The sequence below is a fragment of the Haemaphysalis longicornis genome, unplaced genomic scaffold, assembly GCF_048455015.1.
Source record: "Haemaphysalis longicornis isolate Haplotype H1 unplaced genomic scaffold, Haemaphysalis longicornis Haplotype H1 scaffold_7, whole genome shotgun sequence".
NCBI lineage: Eukaryota > Metazoa > Arthropoda > Arachnida > Ixodida > Ixodidae > Haemaphysalis > Haemaphysalis longicornis.
The window spans coordinates 88,902,657-88,925,704 of record NW_027526422.1 but is presented as its reverse complement, the minus strand read 5'-3'; positions in this window follow the sequence as shown (position 1 = coordinate 88,925,704).

The following is a 23,048-nucleotide window of genomic DNA, read 5'->3' as shown; positions in this document are numbered from 1 at the left end:
AGAGCTGCGTTATCACAGCTGGCGTGGAGAGGGGGACGAGAAGGAGAGGTGCGGACGCCGGACGCCGATTGACGATGGAGGGTCGACTAAGAGATGCTTTGCATCCAAAAAAGACGCCAGACAGGAAGGCCGTTATTCTGTGGATCCCTGCTCATTCCTCCATTAAAATGCAACGAACACTCTAATCGCACGGTCGCCCACCAGGCCGCGGAGGAGACGCCGGCACCCGCACGGCTCTCGATTAAAAGAAATTACATAAGACTCAACCGGACAACACTACCAGCACCACACCCGAAGCTCACGAAGAGTCAGGCAACCGCATTCATACAAAGACTAACACATTTTCACACCCAACCTGCATGCACCTGGTACTCCCAACGCAGTTCGGTTCCCAATGTAAATTCTGTAACCAGCCAGGTACTCTAAAGCACATTATAGGCAGTGCGCCACATCAAATACCTGGCACTTCTTTCTCTTTCCGCTTCCCCTGAGCAGTGCTACCGCACACATACACACAAAACACATTTTAAAACCCAGCCTGGATGCACCTGTTACTTCCGGCAAAATTCGATGCTCAATGTTAATTCTGTAACCAGCCAGACGCACTCAAATACATTATACGGCAGTGCGCCACCACCCCCGTACCTGCCACTTTTAAAGATGATAGTCTTTCTTGGTCTACTTGAAGGGTAAAATATTGGTATGTCTGTTTGTCTGTCTGTCCCTAGATTCAGCAAGCTGGCCAAAGTGAAACAGAAGCTGCTCAATAGGTTTATTGCCCACAGCCAAATCGAAACGCCCAAATCCAGGGGCAACGTTCATACTTGTAAACATTGTTGAACAAGAACAAACCCCTACGCAAACATGATGCAGAAAATCAATACATAATTAATATTTGCAGTGATCTTTTAGAAAAATTCATTTACAAAATTTTATATACGATAGCAAATGAAATACTACATCCACAGCAAAAAAAAAAAAAAATCACTCCGCCCGCTGCTGTCGCTCGTACCACTATAACTTCTGGCAGGATATAAAAAAAATCGAACGGCAACACTTACGAAATGTTCCACTAGATTGGTTCCACGTAAAGCTTTGAACACAAGTGGGCTAGGGCGACGTGGTTCTATAAACGTTGAACTAGGGAGCCTCAATTCATTCGCGTCTCCGCCGTAAGGCAGCGCTGGCACCGAGGCAACTGGCCTGCAGCAGTGCAACGCGGTAAATATAAACTGACTTGAGGAAACTTCTACCGAAGTTAACTTAGAAGGAGCGCAACGGGAGAGAAACCGCGGAAAGCGAAGGGAGGCATTTACTTGGCAAATGTACTTGGAAAAGACTATCTTCTTTCACCGACATTCGCAACGAATGGAGCAGATACGCGGCCGAGGTTTTTTCCCCTTCCGCTTCCCCTGAGCAGCGGGGGGAATTTCTGTTGAGATCCCTGTCTCAAGATCAACCTCTGCTGATCCCGGCGGCCAGATGAGACGACGGGGCACAAGGGTGGCCTCTCAAATAAGGGAGCCCAAATAAACAAACTACCCACATTCCGTGCTCAATAAACAAGCTTTGTCCTTCCATCTTCACCTGGCGAACGATTCCACGCACGGAGATTGGAGTGTTGGTGTATTGCAAAGCATTCACCGCCTTTCTAAAGAGCCCCAAAGAAATAAAAAACGTTGTGGGCTTGTTCTATTCTGCTTTTACCAATCCACAAAAGAGAAGAAGACTCTTCTTTGAACGAGCTAAAATTGTGCGCGCCGTAAAGAAACTTCCTCCGTGTGGTTGGGGAGCACGCTGTGCGGAAACACGAGTAAACCTCTAACGAAAACGACACAAGTGACCCTTGTTTACATTTCCGCTACCGTACATCTTGTTCTTCATCCGACTCTATTTTGTTTACGTAGCTGTACACGGTCACGTCACCTACTGAACCCAGCTTGCGATTTCCAATTCAGAGCAGACGTCGCTGCAAATGTAAAAAAGCCCTTGCTTCCGCCTTTTCTTCCAAAGCTGCGAACTTCCCGCAAGACAGGCTAACAGCAAGATTGGGAAGGGCCAATCTCCTTCAGCAGTGTGGGGTCCAATTTGCACTCAAGACGCTTTCGGCGGCTCTGTTTGTAGCAGAAACTTCGGTACGAGTACGGCCGCAATTAAAAACTACCCCGCTTATTTTTTGGCTTTCCATTCGTCAAAGACGCAGGCCAACTCGAAGCATCGGTTTTACCCGATTACGTTGCCTGTGAAGGTATTGCCAGGGTCTTAATTTGTTGCGCCAGCGTATACACGGAGGGAAGAAAACGTGCTGCCTCAACACTGTTCTGACAAAGCAACATCCTTATTCGCGCAGGTGACAACCAGTTGTCTGTTGATAAAACAAGAAAAAATGTATTGAGCTATTTAAATGGAATAGAGGCTCCGCTAGCTTCGTGCTTTATTCTGTCGTTTTCTTTCGAGGGGGTACGGTGCGTGGACTTCCAGAACGTACATGTATGTGCGCCCAAAATATCACATGCGTACGAATGGCAGAAATCAAAGAAAGATAAGTTGATATAGATCCGCCTTCAGTCGAATCACTAAAGTGAAAGCAGGCCTTCTCCAGGTTAGCTGTCAATTTATTCTTGTACAATTGATCTTCGTGACGGGACATTTTTGTGTTGCGCGTGATGGCCTTCTCCAGGTTAGCTGTCAATTTATTCTTGTACAATTGATCTTCGTGACGGGACATTTTTGTGTTGCGCGTGAAGGCCTTCTCCAGGTTAGCTGTCAATTTATTCTTGTACAATTGATCTTCGTGACGGGACGTTTTTGTGTTGCGCGTGATGCTTGGAAAAGGTGTCAATAAAATTTTAATTGATCGGTATGCATGTTAATTACGCATAATCAAAATTAAATTTCCAATAGTTCATGAGAACATCATTCGCGTTAAAGCAGATTCAAATAAATAACTTGGGCTGTGGATAACAAATGAACTTGATGGGACAAAGCATATCGACATCGTAACTGCTAAGGCCAATCACAAACTATTCTTCCTACGACTGGCTTTTTGGCTTTCACGTTCATCTGTTCGCCCCTCACATACTAATCCGCCATTATCCGGGATAGCTTCACGGGAGCTAGCATTTATAAATAGAAAGAATTCCAAAAATAGCTGTCAACTCTGTATAACACAGTGATGAATTAGCCCCGGTAACAAAGGTGTTACATCTAGGAACTTTGCCTTCCCTTTCAGAAAGAACCAGGCACTCTCGTTTAAAACATATGGACCAATAATTTATGGACACTATAGAAGAGATACTGTAAAAGTAATTTTTTTTGTCAGGTTACTCCAATCTACGAAGACATGATCTTACCTTAACTCCGTTCCGTATCCGAAATAACTGCTTAAAACTTTTTTCCCCGGAAGTGTAAAGGGTTAGGATAACTTATATTATACCATGCAGTTGATAAATAGCCAGTCACAGCATGTGCCCCTCACCTAAATTTATAAGAAAATAGAAAAAAGTCTGCAGAAATTCAGAGAATTCTCTACTAATGCGCAGCATTCTTAATTTGCTTTATTGTGGAAATGCCAAGCGGTACGCGTTTTGCCCTTTTCCGTAATTATTTGGTATTTTTCTTAATTTTTTAGTTTTTCAAAACTTTGTTTCACCAAATATACCGATTTACGCTAATATAACCACTACAGTCAGAACTTTCGCGAAATCTGCAATATCGTGGAAGCGCCATGTGGTATACGTTTGGCATTTCCCGCAATTTTTAAATACTTCTCTCATTTCTTTATTTTTCAAAATTTCGATCTCGATTTACGTTATTATAACGATTACAGTTGGAGCTTTCGCGAAATTTGCCTTATTGCGGAAACGCAGTGCGTTTCACGCCTCGCCATGTTCTTTTTTTTATATTTTTATTTCTGAGTTTTTCAAAATTTCGTGTGACCAGTTATTCCCATTTACGCCATTACAGCGATTACAGGTGGAACTTCCGCGATAGCTCCATTTTTGTGGAAATGCAGGGCGTTACACGGTCCGGGCCAGGGGGTACTCGACAAAGAATGCTACGCATTAAAAAGCTTGTGTGCATATTTTCGTTGTCCCTACTGTTAGTAATGGGCATGTGATTGCCTGGTTCCATCTCTTTGCCTTGCGTTATTATGCTCTGGTTGTAATTTTACCCAGTTTCCAGTGAACGTACCACAAAGGGTTATCGAAATAAATAAATAAATAAATAAATAAATAAATAAATAAATAAATAAATAAATAAATAAATAAATAAATAAATAAATAAAAATGAAATGTTCGCTGTGATTTTCGTAGTTTTGTTGTTTTCCCCAGAGCTTCCGGGAAAAAATTAGCAGTGCCTTACCTCGGCTACGCTAGGATATACGTAGCGTGAGCTAAGGTTCATCGGTGTATTCTTAGGTGTGCTTGTTGTCTAGGTTAGCTTAATTGTCATGCTTACTGCTGCTAAAACTATTTTCCAATCCGATTCAATCGAGTCCAATTTAATCCAATCCAATACAATTCAATCCAATCTCAATCTCCAATCTAATCCAACCCAATCTCCAATCTAATCTAATCCAATCCAATTCGATCCTGGTGGCGGCGGTTCCGGTGCGCCAGCTGTGCGCCGTGAGACGTCACTGCTCCTCGCGCATGCGCGGCACGGCTCTCCAGGAGCCACGCGAAACTGCTCAACCTCGGGCAGTGTAGCTCACTCCTACAATAACCTTGAACGGTTCCCGCCAAGTTTGGTCGCGTCTCCTTTCTTTTTCGCTGGTTTTAGCTGTTTGGTTATCCCTCTATTCACTATTCGGCTTCCTTCTGTCGGCGCGGTTCCTCGCATTCATTGGTCATGTATTCACGCCATTGTTTTCTCGTGGGTCACAACCACTGTCGGGGCGACCGTAGCATAAATCAGGTTAACTAAAGGGGTTCTACGACATCCGGTGAGGTGTGTCGAGTCAGGAACATTTTTGGGGAATGTTGCCAGTTAACGGACGATTAAAATGACTTGTCACGGTAGCTACCCAAGAGCGGCTAGATCTGATGTGGTTGAGACCTAGCCGCCCTAAAGAAATTACGGAATAGCTAAGGACTGTAATTTAGCTGAACCGGTTCGCGCGTTTTTTTTATTCCTACGGAACAATCCAAATGTAATAGGCTCAGGAATTTAAGCAAACGCAATATACTCAGTGATTTCGCATGTGCACTTGGACGCGAGTTTGATGCTACATGTGGAAAAATTTTAAGGAGGGCCAAAAATTGCGACATCCTAAGCCTAATACTGCCTTCGCTTGGAATTGCCCACGGCATTTGGCATTTTTGTTTGTTTCACTGATCCAGCAGTCATTTATTCGAGCCCTGCAGGGATGCGCTCTCTTGCTTGCAACATACCACGCGCGCACTGAATGGTAACAGAAGGTCGAAGATTCGGGCGGCATTGCTTATGCTTGGGTATTCCGACTGAGGGCTTTTTGTAAAGATCTTGACAGACGATGAAAACTCGCAGATGCAGCAGGGTAAAAATTTACAAAGCGGAAGTGTTTGATTTCGCTTGTTTATGGACCCGGCCCGCTCTCAAAGCCTTTTGTTCTGTCCAAGGTGTCTGCATAAATGTACAAACATCTCGGTGTAAGGATTTTCTCCTGTCAAACACGTCATAGTTGACAGAAGGCTGCTGAGACCTACGGATCAGAATGGCTTCCAAGCAAACGGCTCAACGCAATTGCATTGGGATTCTCGGGATCATATACAATGTTTCTGTATACCTGGTTGTTGTCACTTTCATTGTGGTGCAACAGCGCGAACAGACGTAACAGAGAGAAGGAAACAAGACGAAAAGCTGGCGCGGCAAAGACAACTTTTAGGAAAGCCTGCAATGTCCGCTGATGCTGGTGATTGTGAAGGGACCGACAGCCTCCTCTCTCCTAATCTAAGTTTGGCAATGTGTAGCTATGGGGCTAACAGTTGAAGACTGCACTGTTGTAAATATAATAAAAGATTTCAGAGGCCACGAGCGACGTGTGGAATTACATAAAACGTGTTCGAAACCTTCGCGATGTCATTGCTGGCGACGGAGAAAGCAAGGTTCCAAGAAGTGCGCAGGCGGCTACGAAGAACCTTTCCTCAAGAGGCTGCTTAAAAGCCGTACATGAGTACATGATCTGATGCCTCGTTAGCTGCTATGTACAAGTTTGGTGGAAGAAAAAAGTTGGTATGTGTTAGGATGTTAGCTGACCTGGTTGTCTAGTGGTTAAACTCAACTTGCAGGCTTGTCTCAACTGCGCCGTTGCGACAAGGCAGCACAAGGCAGCACGCACATTGTGTCACAGACGTTCGCTACTCACTACCTGCTTTGAATAGCTTCTCTATAGCAACCTCATTGTTGACGGCTTGGAGTTTCTCATAAAGCAGGAGGAACTTTAACGTTTACATAGAATATGTTATGTTCGTTTTTTGTCACAGGTCTGGAACTGTGTGGTTGAATATTCCTATAGCTGCAAATACGGCGGAAAAAATCCCTTGGGAACAATCATTGGCTGTTCATGTACGAGGCAAACTTTCCTCGGCGAATAAAAAAAAATCTTGCTTGAGCGGAAACAAGGAGCGTTGAAAATCCAATAAAAGCGCTTAAAACACGACTTAAGTGAGGCAGAAATACCAGACTCCTATTTTATTCGCTTCGTTTGCATTCGTCAACTACAACTAGTCCGTGTGGACATGTTAGGTCGGGGGACGTTCATTGTCGTTAAAATGTTGCCGTGATTTTTTTAATGCGGACGCGTGCTTATATCAACTAAATGTTGAAAAAGTAATGTCACCCGAGTACAGTTTTTGAAGGGTCTGTTGGCGAAAAACATCTGAACCCGGCTTCTTATTCGTTCAACCGTTCCTCTTTTACGGTGACCTCAGTACAGTGCGAAATTACTCCGGACGTTTCACTAATGGCCCAGTTTGTATGCGACTGAGAAATTGAGCTGAAGTGAAGAGTTGCACATTCGAAAGGCGGAGCGCGCGCACAGCAAGCGACAGCAACGCAAGCAAACTTCCCGTGAGTAAACTCCCTTAGTCGACGACAGCAGTTTGAACCGCTGGTAGCGTGTTGTTGTAATATGGAGTCGTAAAGTAAACTCGGTAGGTCGACATTCAGTGTCGTTGGTGCACAAGCGGCGCACAAATTACCGCGCGCTTGAAAGAGCAAAAGCATAAAAATGTTCACACATAAACTGTATATAAACAAGACTTTTCATAACTACTAAATTCTCTGACATGGCTGATACGTCTCTCCATTTTCCACCGGAAAGGAAACTTTAGGCCCATTTGAGGCGAATATAAGTACATCACTGAACGTGTTCATTTAAGAAAACACTTTCCAACAACTTTTGCCATCGCCGGTGAGCGCTACCACGGGCGGCGCTGCGGAGCGCGTCTCCGTGCCGTCGGCTTATAGGATTCTCGCATTTGTCGTCTGCTTCACTCGAGCTCGCTCTCCCTGCTGTTTCCTTGCGGTCGGTTGACTTCTGATGCTTGTGCGCAACAGATTTTTTCTTGTGCGTACCTTTTTATCACATTCAAAGACTTAAAATTGCACACACTAGCTCAAGGCGTGTATTCAAGTATAGTTTTGGATACTGCTCCGGAAGAAACATTGCCGGCGTCGCCCCATTCCTTGCGACGGCGCTCCTGTGCGGAGCGCGAAAAGTTGGAGCTAGGCGTAAGCTTTTGCATTTAGCAATCTTTCGAACAAAGACAACACCCAGCTTCTAATAACCAACAACAGGGAAAACGCAAGACCAAAACAAATTCCAGGTCTTCGGGGCTGTCGGCTTTGGCAGAAGGCATTGCGATTCCCGGTAATAGTATATAAGGAGGTGGTAAAACAGGTTTTGTAACCTTGCCGAACGTTCGAAAGTATGGTATCACATTACTTTACGTTGTCATGGCATAAAATATGTCGGCATACAATATGGGCCATGACATAATATAGGTTGAGTTCCAAATAACCTGCTGCGTGTACAGGCGCGTGCTGGTGTTATACCAGGCTTCTAACCAATATGAAGGTTTATTGAGCAAACCGAGTCACGTCAACGGTAAAAATACAGTAAGACTATGTTTCTTCGGACCTGGGGGAGTATTTCGGTACATTTCTGACAGCCATATCTTCCCAACATTCAGATATGCGTTATAGGAAAACTGCACTCAAGACGAGGAGGAGGAGAACCGGGAGGAAAAACTTTATTTGTCCCATCCGTTGAGTGCAGTCACTCCGGACCAGTAAGGGGTGTCCCTAGTTCAGGACTCCCTGGCTGTAGCCGGCCTTCCGTGCCCTATTCACCAGCCGAAGGTGGGAGCAGGGGTCGGAGCTGGTCAGCGCCGCCGCCCACTGGGAAGGGGTAGGGTTGGGATTGGGAGGGAAGTCTGGGATGTTCGGGTATGCCCACACTATGTGGTATAGTGTTCCTGATGTGGGGCAGAAGATGCACTGAGGGGAGTATTGGGTGGGGAATATTTCGTGTCAGAGCGTGTTGTGGGGGACGGGGTTAGTTTGGAGCTGTCGAAGTATAACTCCTTCCTCTTTGGTGAGTTTCTTATGGGGGGAAGGAAACTGTTGGCGGTGTAGTCGTTAGTGAGAGAGGATGTCATTCTATGTTAGCAGGGTTTGTGGCTGTCCCGGTCCGGTGTATGCTTCCCGGTGTATGCTTCCGGTGTATGGCTGTCCCGGTCTGGTGTATGGCCTGGTGTACTGGGTCCACGCGTTACTTATAAGGGCATGCTATAGCCTCCAACCACCGTAGTCGTTCGACGGAGGGGCGCATTTTATATCTTATTTTGCACGTTCATAAACCCCTATCCAAATCCCAACTGCTTTGACCGTGCCGGAATGGAGCGATCGGATAGACGTCGGCTTCAAAACGCGAAGTATTGAGGTTGGAGTACGACCACGAGGAGCGTTTTAGTTTTTCTTCGCTTCACCCACAATTATCGCCATCATCAGAGAAACATGGCTTTCCTGGAGCTGCGCTTTGGGTGGACTACCGACAACATCAGTGAGAGGTTCAAAGATTCGCTTTAACAACGTTTAACACGCTGGCTGTCCTTACAGACGGGGCGCGTTCAGTGTGAACGTGTTAAAATAAAACGTAAATCAATAACCTCGATTAAAAAAAGGATGGACCATAGCCTAAGTGGGAAAGCCGGATGGTGGGACTAAGGACGTCCGATGTGGATGTTGTAGAAGGGTACAAAGGGAAAACGATGAAGATGAAATTAAAAAGACACCTTAAGTAATTTGACATTTATGCTTTTCGCAATCGCTACATCATATTGCGTGCTTAGGTGTCCTCGTGACTATTTTTCCATTTGAGCGTTGTTATTCCGGCTGCTCCAGAGCAGGGGCCACATAAACTGTTCTCTGGCGGCAAACACTGTGAATTCGAAAAAAAAAAAAAACAGAGCGGCAGCATGGTGCAGTGGGCACCGCTGTTGTGTAAGTGGAGGGAACGGTTTGGAAAAGCAAATTCGTTGATGGCATTATCACGGCAAATTTCCAATAAAGAAGCGCTTAAGTAACACTATGCGTAGAAGCAGATTGACACATACCGGTAGAAGATTCTGTCGTTAATAGAAATATACCTGTCGCAGCAGCCGCCTGTGTTTATTAGCCTGAAAACAGGAATCGACGCCCCATACGCTTTCCCGTAATTCAATTTGTGACATTTCTAATCGCGAATGCATGGTGAAACGGGATTGGTGGAACTTGCATAAGCATTTTTCTGAAAAAAAGAGAAAAACACCGAGGCAGGGGCATGAAAGCGTAAAATAAATGAATGTAGGAACTTTTTCCGGTGATGCGTTTTCGAAAGACCCAGAACTTAGCTTACAAACATTGTAACATATGGTATCACAGCCCAGACGGTGGGGTTTGTTTCAGTTAACATTTCTCCAAAATTCGGCGCCTAGCTCACAAAAACAATAAAAAGATGTATGTGCCAGGGTGAACTCCGACGCCTACCGTACCTACTGACCAGTAGCGCATATATATGAAACAGCTAGTGACAAAGTCAGATATGATTAGCGAAATCTCTTTTAAATGAGATTTTCTTTGATACAACTGCGCTTGTGTTTTTAACAAGTGCTTTTAGCTAGCAGTACCTCCTGGGCATTCTTAAGCGAGTCTTGGAAAGGCTATTAGCCGTTTACAATGCTGTAACTTAAAAATTAACGCAAATAACAATGCAGAATAAACTAATTAGGTGAAATATTAACTTCTTTCCGTAGCGGTCACACGCTAAAAGCAAATCCCGTTCCAGCTGCTACTTGATTGAGCTCTTTCATGAAAGGGAAGTAAAAGGGAAAGAGAATTGTCCTTCCTTAACGCGGTCCTCGGCATGACTGTGTGCGGAATTGAAAGAGGCTCTAATCACGGAGGGCCCTTGACATCATCAATTTCGAAGTTGCATCTAGCCTCCTCTTCTTTTCCTCAGAGGCGGATTTCACCAGTCTTGTTCCTGCAACAGACAGGTGACAATTAGAGAAAATGCAAATAAATAAGTATAAAGGCAATCAGCAGTGGCCAAGAAGCTGCGAGAAAGAAATTCAGGGAAGCTTGAGCATATCCCCGCACGGGGCACCTTGAGCAATCTTGGTGACGGTACTGGCGATACCGCGGACCCCGAGCCCCCATACTCACGCTGTAACCGACCGTGGTAATGAGGTTTAAGGTGAAGGGTAGAAACCTCCAACGGTGGCCGTCGGAGCCCAGGTCAAGCTCCGGCGGATGGGCTCCCTGTCTGTTTACCAGGCAGGGAGCTCCGGGACCTCTCAAGCTATTAGGGTAAGGTTTGAGAAGAAAGTACCCCCGTCCCCTACTTTTTCCAATGCCACATGGATAAATCTAAACCCCCCCCCGCAAACCCGATCGGTCCCTGAAAAGGGGCCGCACCGATGTTACGTACCCACCCCTTCCAACTTTCACTCTCCCGAAACCTGATAATTATCCCCGATTCTTGATTATCGAATCCCTTGAAAAAGACAAGCCAGTTGCCTCAATGTCCGTGTTTCTGATTACAAAATTCATAGAAGGAATAATCGGTAAACACTACAAAGCCAAAAAGCAAAGAACTGGAGAGTTGCTGGTAGAAGTCACCACCCAGCAACAGGCCACAAATCTCCTGAGCCAGAACCGTATTGCCGATCTTGGCATCAAGGTCACGCCCCACCGCAGCCTCAACAGCTCGCAGGGCGTGATCTCAGAGTCAGATCTGGCAAACGAGACGGAAGCCGATCTTCTAGAAGGCCTGAGAAATCAGGGTGTGACGGCAGTCAGGCGAATATCCATAAGGCGAGATAATAAGGAAATACCTACCAGGCACATCATTCTCACATTCGACTGTTCAACTCTTCCCGATCATATCAATGCAGGATTCATCCGGTGCTCTGTCCGAGCGTACATCCCGAATCCGCGGCGCTGTTACAAGTGCCAGCGGTTCGGGCATGGTACCAACTCGTGTCGAGGCCAACTAACCTGCGCCAAGTGCGCGCAACAAGGTCATCAGTCTGATAATTGTCCCTCTAATCAATTGCTTTGTGTGAATTGCCAAGGACCTCACGGCGCGTATTCGCAAGCCTGCGAGACGTTCAAAATTCAACGTCAAAGTCACGGAAAACATCACCTTCCCGGAGGCGCGAAAGAGGTTCGCCTCTTTTTCCCTGGGGAGGTACGCCGACGCAGCTCGCCGGGGGGCGGAGTGGCGTCTGGTTTCGGCGGGGACCCAGTACCGCGAGTCGGACTTGGTCCCGCCCCCGCCCCCCTCCCCCAGGGTTGCCCCAGGCAGCCCAACCAGCCTCTGCACCGCTAGCTCACCCAGCAGCGGCTGTGGTGGCAACAACGTCTGTTGGGGATGCCGCTGCATCCACTGCTTCCTCTCCACCGGCCCAAAGCACATGCAAGGGCACGGAGATAGAGACGGAGGCAGTCGCAGCGACCCCCTCCCCCGCCTCACTGCCGGTGCCATCTGTGGTGCTCCCCACACCTTCGGCACTGGAAGCGCAGGCAAAGAAACCAGAAAGGGTACAACGTCAAGGGGGCCCAGTCCACTGGGCACCCCCTTGCCTTCAGATGACGACATGGACGTCGAGCCCTTCCGGCTTCCATCGCAGCGGAAAGAACGGGCTGCGACGTCCAGGTCAGTAGAGAAGGCCAGAAAACCCCTTCCAAGAGTGCAAGCCCCGAAAGACCCTACATAAATAATCACACTCCAGTAGCTCTGAACACATAATAATGGGAAGAGAAAATATTGTTCAATGGAACTGCAGAGGCCTTCTGAATAATCTTGACGACGTGCATGAGATTCTGCATGCCAATCAGCCAAGTGTAATGTGTGCTCAGGAAACAAACCTGAATTCCAAGAACACAAATTTCTTGAACAGTTACTTGATATACAGATAGGACAGGGATGGCTGCACGCACTCGTCTGGGGGTGTGGCCATAATTGCCCGGAAATCTTTAGCATGCCACCCTGTCACTCTGAACACTGTCGTTGAGGCTGTGGCAATTCGAACAATAATATTTAATAGGTTGATAACGGTATGCTCCATATACATTCCTCCTGATGTTTCACTTTTAAGCTCTGACTTCGAGGCGCTGGTTGACCAGCTGCCCGAACCATACATCCTGACAGGCGACCTTAATGCTCACAACACTCTTTGGGGCTCTTCTCGCACGGATGCCCGAGGTCGCCTTATAGAGAAATTCCTTACATCTTCAGGAGCACGCCTTTTCAACAATAAACAGCCTACATACCATAACATAGGACACAACACATACTCATGTCTTGACTTGGCGATTGGCTCCGCAGTTCTCTTTCCTCTTCTCGAGTGGGGTGTGGGCACTGACCCATACGGTAGTGACCCCTTCCCCACCTCACTCACATACATAGGTAAAGGCCCATGCAGTCAATCTTCCATTAATAGGTTCAATGAAGCACGAGCTAACTGGAATACATTTACAGAGACATCCAAACTACACCACACATCCATAGGACACCTACACGTCGAAGAAGCTACGCAACTCTTCACGGCGCACATCCTCGACGCCGCCGAAAAGTCCATTCCCCACGCCTCTGGTGCCCCGCGCAACCAGCGGAGGCCGTGGTGGAATGAGGACTGTAGGCGGGCGCGAGAGGCCCAGAACAAGGCGTGGGGTATCCTTCGTCGGTACCCCACGTCGGGAAACCTCCTCTTGTTCAAACGGGCCAAGGCATTAGGAAAACGTGTGCGCCGTGAGGCAAAACGAGAGAGGTGGCGTACATTCATAACATCAATAAACTCCTACACAGACACACGGAAAGTATGGACACGTATACGCAAACTCAAAGGACAACAGACACAAAGCCTGCCCCTGGTCAGTTCAACAGGGGACACACTGGAAGACCAGGCTGACACACTCGCACAACACTTCCAACACGTGTCCAGTTCAGCACACTACACGGACAATTTTTGGCAGTATACGGTTGTAGGCCACCTGACCCGCCCCAAGAAATTGTAGTCAACCTAGCCAACTGCGTTGTATCTGCTTCAACTGAGCCCATTACACTCCTAGGCCTTCCCATTGGAACAAAAAACAGTCCTGGCATTTGGCTCAAAAGATTAAAACAGAAATGGAATGCCATACTGCACTCCATTCGTCGATTGTCGAATAAATATGGTGGAGCATCGCAGAAAGCCATCTTGAACATGGCCAGGGCTGTCACTGTGAGCACCCTCACGTACGGTGCAACGGCTTACGACCTCAACAAGACCGACACCAAAACCATTCAGGTGCTACATCGGGCGACCCTATGGACAGTCACTGGCTTACCAAAGCATACACCCATTGATAAACTGGAGCAAGCTGTACCTCTTCCTCCTATTGAAGCCATCATTCAGGAGGCCAAAGCCCAGGCGGACTTCGAAAGACCCCTTACACACCAGGGACACGCCTTAGTAGCGTGGGACGCCAGAAGACCACCAGTACTTTCCAATTACCCAGTCCCCATAGCACCCTGGCAGCGTCCAGCAATTGATACTTCTACGCATAGCAGACCTATAGAGCGTACTAATACTCTATTGCGACAGCGGCGAATCCGACGCCTCCAAAGGGATCGCCTTCAGAACGAACTGGACATTTTCACGGACGCAAGCGTAAACCAGTACTGCGCGGGCCTTGCTTGGACATGCCCTGAGGCACTGGTTCTCTCAGGGTACACTACCATACTTGGCAAAGAACTTTCCAGCCTCGATGCGGAGCTGTACGCTATTAACAACGCAGTGTCAGCTATCGCCTTTGACTGTGACCCACCTCTACCGCCCTCCATACGCATACTCACAGATTCGTACGAGGCCCTCACAGCTTTGCGATCATATGATTCGACCCACCCTGTCGTCCACGAAATTCTATTTCAAATTCAACTCCTCAAACGGAACAACACCAACATCCGCGTCGACTGGGTACCTGGCCACGAACCATTTTCTTCAGGCAACCAGGCGGCTCATATAGCCGCTCAGGAGAGTTCCCCCTCTTATCCTCCACTGGTGCCTGGGGTAAGGCTGTCGCGGTCCCCCTCTCCCTCCCCAGCGATGCGTATTGACCAGCACAAGAAGGACCGACGCACACGTCTAAAAGCCCTAACTCCAGCTGGCTACCTCAGCCGCCTACCTCCTATTCCCCGCTCAGGCGAAATTTTTATTAACAAATATATTGCAAATTCAGCGTACACACCTGAAACACTTCGCAAGTGGTATACCCCTCACCTGCCCCCTCGATGTCCTTACTGCCGTACCACCACTCCATCAGACCTCACACACCTAGTTTGGTGGTGCCCAGCTTTCGCCACGCACCGTACATTTCAATATCCCCAACCCCATCCCGATCCACAACAAACTGATGCACAACTATTATATGAAATAGCGGTTTATTCAATTAAAAGCGGTCTGGCACGGGTTGTTTGAGCGGGTCCTCCCCCGAACGAACTGGTGTATGTGCACAAACCCCATTGCGATCACCATGAACTGGCCCATGAATTGCAGGTTCCAAGAACTGGCCCAGTTATTGACTCTACTGAGAACGACCAGCATTAATTTGTTTATTTTCTCTTACCCTCCCTCCCCATTCCTTTCCCCCATCGTGACCAGTGGTCATCCTTTTCTATTAAAGGTTGTCTCTCACTCTCTTTCTTGAAACATAAAGCCTCTTGTGAAAAGAAGTCCCTACACGACAACAACAAATCACAGACTTCTTACAATTCCCTGTTTTCACTACATGAGCTGAGGGCTGCTCTGAGCACGTGTAAACCCTCAGCTCCAGGCCCAGACAACATTACATACACAATGATACAACACCTACACGCAGACACACTTGAAGCACTTCTACATCTATATAATAAAATATGGCTTTCGGGGCACATTCCACATTCTTGGAGGGAGGCCATTGTAGTGGCTTTCTTGAAGGAGGGAAAGGACCCGTCGTCCCCCTCAAGTTACCGTCCAATAGCCCTGACGAGCTGCCTGTGCAAGCTCTTTGAGAAGATGATCAATCGCAGGCTCGTGTACTTCCTCGAGTATAATGGTCTTCTCGAGAGCTGCCTGGCAGGCTTTAGGGTGGGGCGATCGACAAACGATCAACTGGTTGCACTTGACTCATACATCAAGGATGCCTTCGTGCATAAGCAGTACTGCTTAACTGTCTTTTTCGACCTCGAGAAGGCCTACGACACCGCTTGGCGTTATGGGATCCTTAGTGACCTCAGGTCATTCGGTGTTTCGGGTAATATGTTGAACACCCTTATTAGTTATTTGTCGGAGAGAACGTTCAGAGTAAGAGTTGGTTGTGCACTTTCAAAGGTTCACGTCCAAAAAAATGGCGTGGCGCAAGGTGGCGTGTTGAGTTGCACTCTCTTTATCGTAAAGATGAACTCTATTGGAAAGGCACTGCCACCAACAATCTCTTATTCAATGTATGTAGACGACGTGCAAATATCTTTTAAATCATGTAATATGTCAATATGCGAACGTCAAGTCCAGCTTGGTGTCAAGAAGCTTGCCGGGTGGGCAGACAAGAATGGGTTTAAATTGAATCCTGCAAAAAGCTCATGCGTTGTGTTCTCCAGGAAGCGCGGGGTCCATCCGGACCCAGACATTACTCTGAATGGCGTGTCGCTTCCTGTGAACTAGGAGCGCAAGTTCTTAGGTGTTGTGTTTGACCAGAAACTCACATTCCCTTCCACACATCAAGAAACTTAAACATAAATGTCTGAAAACAATTAATATACTTAAGGTTCTATCCCATCAATCGTATGGTTCCGACAAAGAACTCCTACTACGGCTCTATACTGCTTTGGTTGGGTCTCGTTTAGACTATGGCAGTGTGGTATATGGGTCGGCGACTAAAACAGCGTTGCGAATGCTTGACCCAGTGCTACACTTGGGGCTGCGGCTTGCGTCGGATGCTTTTCGCACTAGCCCTGTCGAGAGTCTGTATGCCGAGTGTAATAAGTGGAGCCTTGAGAACCAACGGACGTACATGGACTTACTTTATGCTTTTAAAATTTCATCGCTGAATAGCCATCCTTTTTATCCTATCTTTAACGACACATCCACATCTGTGCTTTTTGTAAATCGCCCATCCGTTCCTCTGCCCTTTTCACTTAGAGTGAGAGAGCGAGCCTCGGATCTGAGCGCTTCGTTTTTAGATGTGTACAGATAATCCTTTTCAGACATTTTACCTCCTTGGAAAGTTCGTCCTGTTTCCTCCGACCTTTCTTTTATGAAACTTGACAAAAATCGGGTACCGCGAGCTGCAATACTGCAGCACTTTCTGTCTCTGCAGTTTAAATACCCACTTGCAGAAATTTACAGTGACGCGTCTAAAACCTCGACTATGGTCTCCTGCGCTGCTCATGGTCCGAATTTCAGTGCAGCCAGAACCATGAGCGTCCACACAACAATTTTTTTCAGCAGAAGCATATGGAATTTTACTGATTGTACGACACATAATTGAAAATCAAATTCCGAAGTCTATCATTTACACAGATTCCTTGAGTGTTGTTCGCGCACTGTCATCGCATACACCCCCAAAAACAACATAGTTAATCTTGTATTTAACACTATCATGTCTGTGTATGCACAGAAGCATCAGCTGCTCCTCTGCTGGCTCCCAGGACACGCTGGGATCGCTGGGAACGAGTTGGCAGACGAGAGGGCCGCTGCTGCTGCACTCAGGAACACTGTAGACATTACAACGATACCCTACACAGACCTCAAGCCACACATAAGACAACACCTGTGCAGAACATGGCAAACACACTGGGACGAACAGACAGACAACAAACTACATGTAATAAAGCCACACTTGGGACGGTACACAGCTGACTCACACAACAGACACACGGAAGTCGCCTTGGGTAGGCTGCGGATAGGGCACACCCATGCGACGCACTCGTATCTGCTGACGCGATCTTCTAGATCCCAGTGCAGCAGGTGCGGAGAGGCCCTATCCGTAGTACACATACTAATCACATGCAAGGCACTTCACACAACACGACACAAACACTTCAGAGAACTCTACAGACAACATGTTCCCCTACATCCATCTCTGTTTCTGGGTGATGATGCCATGTTTTCCGTTAAACGTGTGTTTGAGTACTTGTCAGATGTGAATTTTTTAAACCTCATTTCCTATCACGCATAATCAAATCTGGCCCTATACACCAACCATCACCATTGGCGTTAATTGATTTTATTGTTGTTTTGGCTTTAGTAGCCACTATTTTATTTTAGATACTTTTGTTTGGCGCTCTTTGCCCCAACTGGCCTTGCGCCAAAAAACTCTAACCATCATCATCATCACCATCATCAGCTTGAGCATATGCGCAAAACTTGAATGGCGAAGTTGTTGTAGATGAGCGTTGCCGGGCATATAGTTAAGTTTCAGCATCATTGTTGATTTGCATAATTGCGGGACTCTTAATTGTCGTGCTGTGCATCGAAGAGTTCGTCGTCGTCTTCGCGGCGAGTGGTGGATACAAAGTCATCCTCAGAGTTGTAGACTTACACCAGCACAACTGGCGAAGCTTGCACTAAGTTTCAAAAGACTTGAACCATAGTGAAGCTGGAGGATTTTCGTATACGTGAGCACTGAAGGACACATCACCCCGCGTTTCCGGAAGTTTAACATTATTTATTTATATGTTCCGTCATTTCTTTTCACTGTGCTAGTAGTAGTCATCGTCATATGCATCGATATCGTCGTGTTTCTTATGCCTAGTATTCTTATGCCTAGTATTACATGCATGGTAGCGCTTGACGACAGTGTCAAAGCTTTTTTTATTATTTTTTGGCTAAAGCCAGTGGGCGAGCCAGGGTCTCGGCGGTCGCCGCGAGGCACGAGCTCATGAGCGCTCCGCATTTTCTTGGTAGTTCTTGCTGCAACACCGAACTTGCGACTTGTAAAACAGCTCCGCTGTTAAAAGTTGTCAGCTGTGGGAGAATTAGAGCCGTGTTTTTCATCGTCTCTAATAACACCGAACAGGCCTAACCACGGCTTCTCATATGAGCACGGAATGTTGCGACTAACAGTCACGTGACACTGCGCGGTCGATACAACCTGACCAGCGTGCACGGGGTCAGCATTCGGTCAGGGAACAGAAGCGTTTGTTATTAGCGTGGAGGCACAATCTAATTTGCCAGAAATGCCAAACCTTATCCGGGAGAGCTTAAAGTTATATACTGGAGAAAATCTGTCGCTGCAGGTGGGTGCCGTGCTGGGCGCTGCCATAACAACTAGAAACGTTTTTCGCCTACTTGACCTGACTTACCACATGGCGTCTTATCGCTCTTGAAGCCAAAATCAACAAAAATGGGAATGTTTTTTTTGTTCGTCTTGCTTGAAACTTCCAAATAATTCACCACAAATACTTCTCCTGAAGATGGATTTTTAAATAAATCAACAACTTTTAGCGATAATTTGCAATAACGTTGCTTTTTGCAGCCTTAGGCAACTTTTAAGCTTGTTTATAAGCCATGCGAAGGGCAAGTGGACCGTTCCTGACCACTGCAAGACGGCACGCTCTCCGATGCTCGCCTCACCTCGAAATTCACTACAGATTTCCCTGTATAGTATATATTACCATAAAACACTATGGGGTAGAACAGCCAGAAGATAAGGAGGAGGATAGGGTCGCAGTAAGGGAAGGTATCGAAGGGAAAATTTCTGCGCCGAGTAACACCATAGGGACCGTCAATAGTTTTTCCGGCGGCGTTAAACCCATGGGAGACAGACAGGCGTCCTCTACGAGCTGTCTTCCTAATTACGCGGTATTTGTCTCACGTTTATGAAGGCCGGCCAAATGAGGGTGTTAAGAGCGGAGAAGACCCGGCACAGTGCGCTACCTTTCAGAACGCCTTGTCGCTACCACTTGTACTCCGCCATTACTTCTTCATGAACCCCGCGCTAGCGATGGGCCATCCACATCGTCTTAACCTTAAGGTAGGTTAACTGGTGTATTCATTGGAGAGGTTGGAAGCCAATATGCGCCCCTCTACACAGTTTCACAAAATGAAAGGTCATAGTCCCGGTTAAACAAACCACAAGTACACGGCAATGTTCTTGAGGTCTAGATGGTGGTCTATAAAATGTCCTCCTAAGTTGGTATTCACGGATTAGCGGTGAAAGGCTTACACCGCCGTTTAATATTTTAAGGCGAAACCCGTCGGGTTAAAGAACGCATTTAAGGTCCGGAAAACCTTATATTAAAGACCAGCGTCAGGCCATGAACCCAGTAGAGATGCTTGACACAACATACGATGGTTAGTTGTATACTCGTTCCTTGCTACACCAAATTGGTGGGAAGCGCGGCGTATATCCTACGTGGGATTTAACAGAGGTATTAGTTTGTGAGTTCCCTTTCTTAAATTTCAGTGATTTTCCTTGAAAAGGGTCGGAAAGCGAGGCAGACCCAGAGAGGAAGAAAAAGAGAGAGGGGGAGCAAAAAATACCCTTTTGAAACCCGCGTTACATCCCGGTCTGAGACGCTGTTTACATGACGCGTACTCAGCATAAATGTGGACAAGCGGGGTGCAATGGTTTGCACTCCACAGGCATGATAGGGGTTCTACGTTTCCTGCTACTATTTGTTCGTTCTTCTTTAACCTTTAATCCGTGATTTGCAGCAAACATGGAGTTACCGCTTCCAGAATGCGCCTCAGATTTAGGCATGCGTAAAGCCAGCGCACAATCGAACACCAACGACACAATCATGAATGTGAGCCTGAAACTTGTTACAGCTTGCAGTATAACTGGTGTTGTTTTAGTACCAATTGAGAAATGCAAGCACAGCACAGAAGCGTAGGATTGGTCCTGCGTGGATTGAAATTTGAAACTTTAATGTCAGATTTACATTTTCAGCTTCGCGCGTCGTTGATCCTGACCGGCCTATTGTAAATTCGAGACGAGTGCAGGAGGCAGTTTTGTAAAATATTTTTAATGAAGGCGGTGACTAGAGTGTGACACGCTGCTAAATCCCTTAAGGTAAGGAGTGAAGGGTTTCAATTAGCCAACGCCCGGCCAATATTCACGCTATTGTAGCAAGTAACACGTACCGAAACGCGATAACATTAAAGCATTTAGTCAGAATGGTGTATGCCCAATTTATAGATGGGAGTTGCTACGATTTTGTAGCGTGAGCTACACTGGCCGAGGTTGAGCAGTTTCGCGTGGCTCCTGGAGAGGCGTGCTGTGGAAGTGCGGCACGTGGCTGCCAGGTCCACTTGATGATCATGCGAGGTGTGGCCGGGAGTGGAACCGATGGCTCGTGCGTCGCAGCAACACCGGCGTGCGCCTGTGGAACCACACCCCACGCGTCCAGCATCTTCGCCGACCTCGGTTCCGCACGTGGCGGCCCGGTCCACTTGATGATCATGCGAGGGGTGGCCGGGAGTGCAACCGATGGTTCGTGCGTCGCAGCAACACCGGCGTGCGCCTGTAGAACCAGCTCAGCTCTGGGGCGATTGGTTACTCTGCGCCGTAGCCGCTTGATAAATATACATGTCACATAGTGCGTAGACTGTGTGTGTGGCATTGAAGCAGCAGTAAGCAGGATAATGAAGCTAATCCGAGACAACCTGGAAAGCTAAGAATAACCAGCTGAACCTTAACTCAGGCTACGTATATTCTGGCATAGCCGAGCTAAGCCACTGCTAATTTTTTGCACAGGGTTTTCATTAACTGCTCCTTCCTCTAAGTGTCGCAGCTCAAAGCAATAGGAAATCACGTCGGCACCTTGCCATGTTAAACTTTTATACGAGTGGAGCTCATGGAACAGACGAGGTCTTCGCGATTACGAAAGCTTTCCTTACCTCCGCCTGTCTTCTGGTCAATACCAGACCACGATACTCGCGAAACTCTGTTGCCATCAACCTCTTGGGACGCCCTTGTCCCTCTGGACGGGAAAGAACAGGACCGCTTTAGAAACATTGTTGCCCCCTTTTGATTAATCTTTTTTTTTTCGTTTGCACTGATATCACCTGATTTTCTCGGGCTCGACCAAACAAAAGGATAGACAATACGACATGGCTACTGTGTTTATTTTGTTTATTTATAGAAGGAGTGCATTATTTACAGTATGCGAGCACTTGTTACGAGCTCCTTCGGACGTACGGCTGCAGTACCGGATCAGAAAGATGTACGCGTTTAAGTTGGCGCCGGTGTCTATAGTCTGCAGTAAAACTCTATTCAGAACGACAAATAAGAGAAAGGCAAGCAAAGCTGAGTAATCGGAAGATCTGGAAGAATACGGCTCATTTAGCCGTTTGCCGTGCGCCGAAAGGGACAAAGAGAACTACGAGATGGCTGCTTTGGATAAGATTGCCTTTATGAACGCCCTGCCTTAAGCAGAGGACATCGGCTCCAGTTGCTTCGTAAAAGATGTTTTCACCAGCAGAGTAGAGCGTCTTGCCTAGCGCAGTTGGTGAGGCGTGCGTATCCTAGCTGACTTTGGAAGGTCGAAAGGTACGATGAGCGCTGTCAGTATTGGAACTTTTCCGCTACGAGTTTTTTTGTGACGATCTTTGTACACAAACTTTCTGTCATCATTGAACTTTATTAATAAAATTTAGTGAGGTTAAGACAGTGATGTACAGCAAAACAGAACCTAGGAAAGCAATCAAAAGAAAATCAAGGAATGAAGGCGGATAAAAGAAAGCCAGAAAATGACGAAAACAGGACAGGAAGCAGGGCATACATGAATATTCTTAAACCAAAGAAGCGCCACAGGAAGCTAGAAGGAAACTGAACGGAAAAGATGAAGGGATGACGGACTGGGGAAAGTTATTAAAGAACATGTACGTGTCAAATTAAGCACAGCAGTAATGAAAGAACGATAGAGATAGAAAGTGCAGATTGCTCTGTTCTTGCCTGTCGGGCAAACTGCGCATGTATGATCAACCGTATCAACAAGTAATATGTTGAAGATGGAATGGAAAATAAGTTACAAAGCGGCTGTCCTGTCTAGAAGTTCTTTTGTAGGCGCTAAAAGTTCCCGTATGGGGGGATCGTTCCACAATTTCCCGCCTCCTGTGCGGCACCTGAACGACACTGTCGGTGTGCATATACCTTGAAAATTTAAAAAGCCTAATTTTTTAGTACGGTTAATGCCGTTTTTAAATACTTCGCAGTTTATTGAAACGGAAAGTGCTCATTTCTGCGGAGGATTTGCGCTCCATCATGTGTTGGCCACACCTTGCACACCTTGCAGAGTGAAACAAGGTGTAATGCGAGTTGTATTTGCACAGCGAAGTGGCCTACTTGTGAATTGCAAGGGCGTCATATCGCCTTAAGTTGCTGAGGAGGCGCAAATATTCTGAGTAATCCTTGTAGTACTTTCCACGAATAAGTAAGCGTGTTGCTGCTTAGCTTTAAACGATTTTGGTTAAGGTTACATGTATAACTGAAATCCCCAACAGCAAGAAATAATTAACAATAATCAGTGTGTACCGCACGTACGCGCACGACCA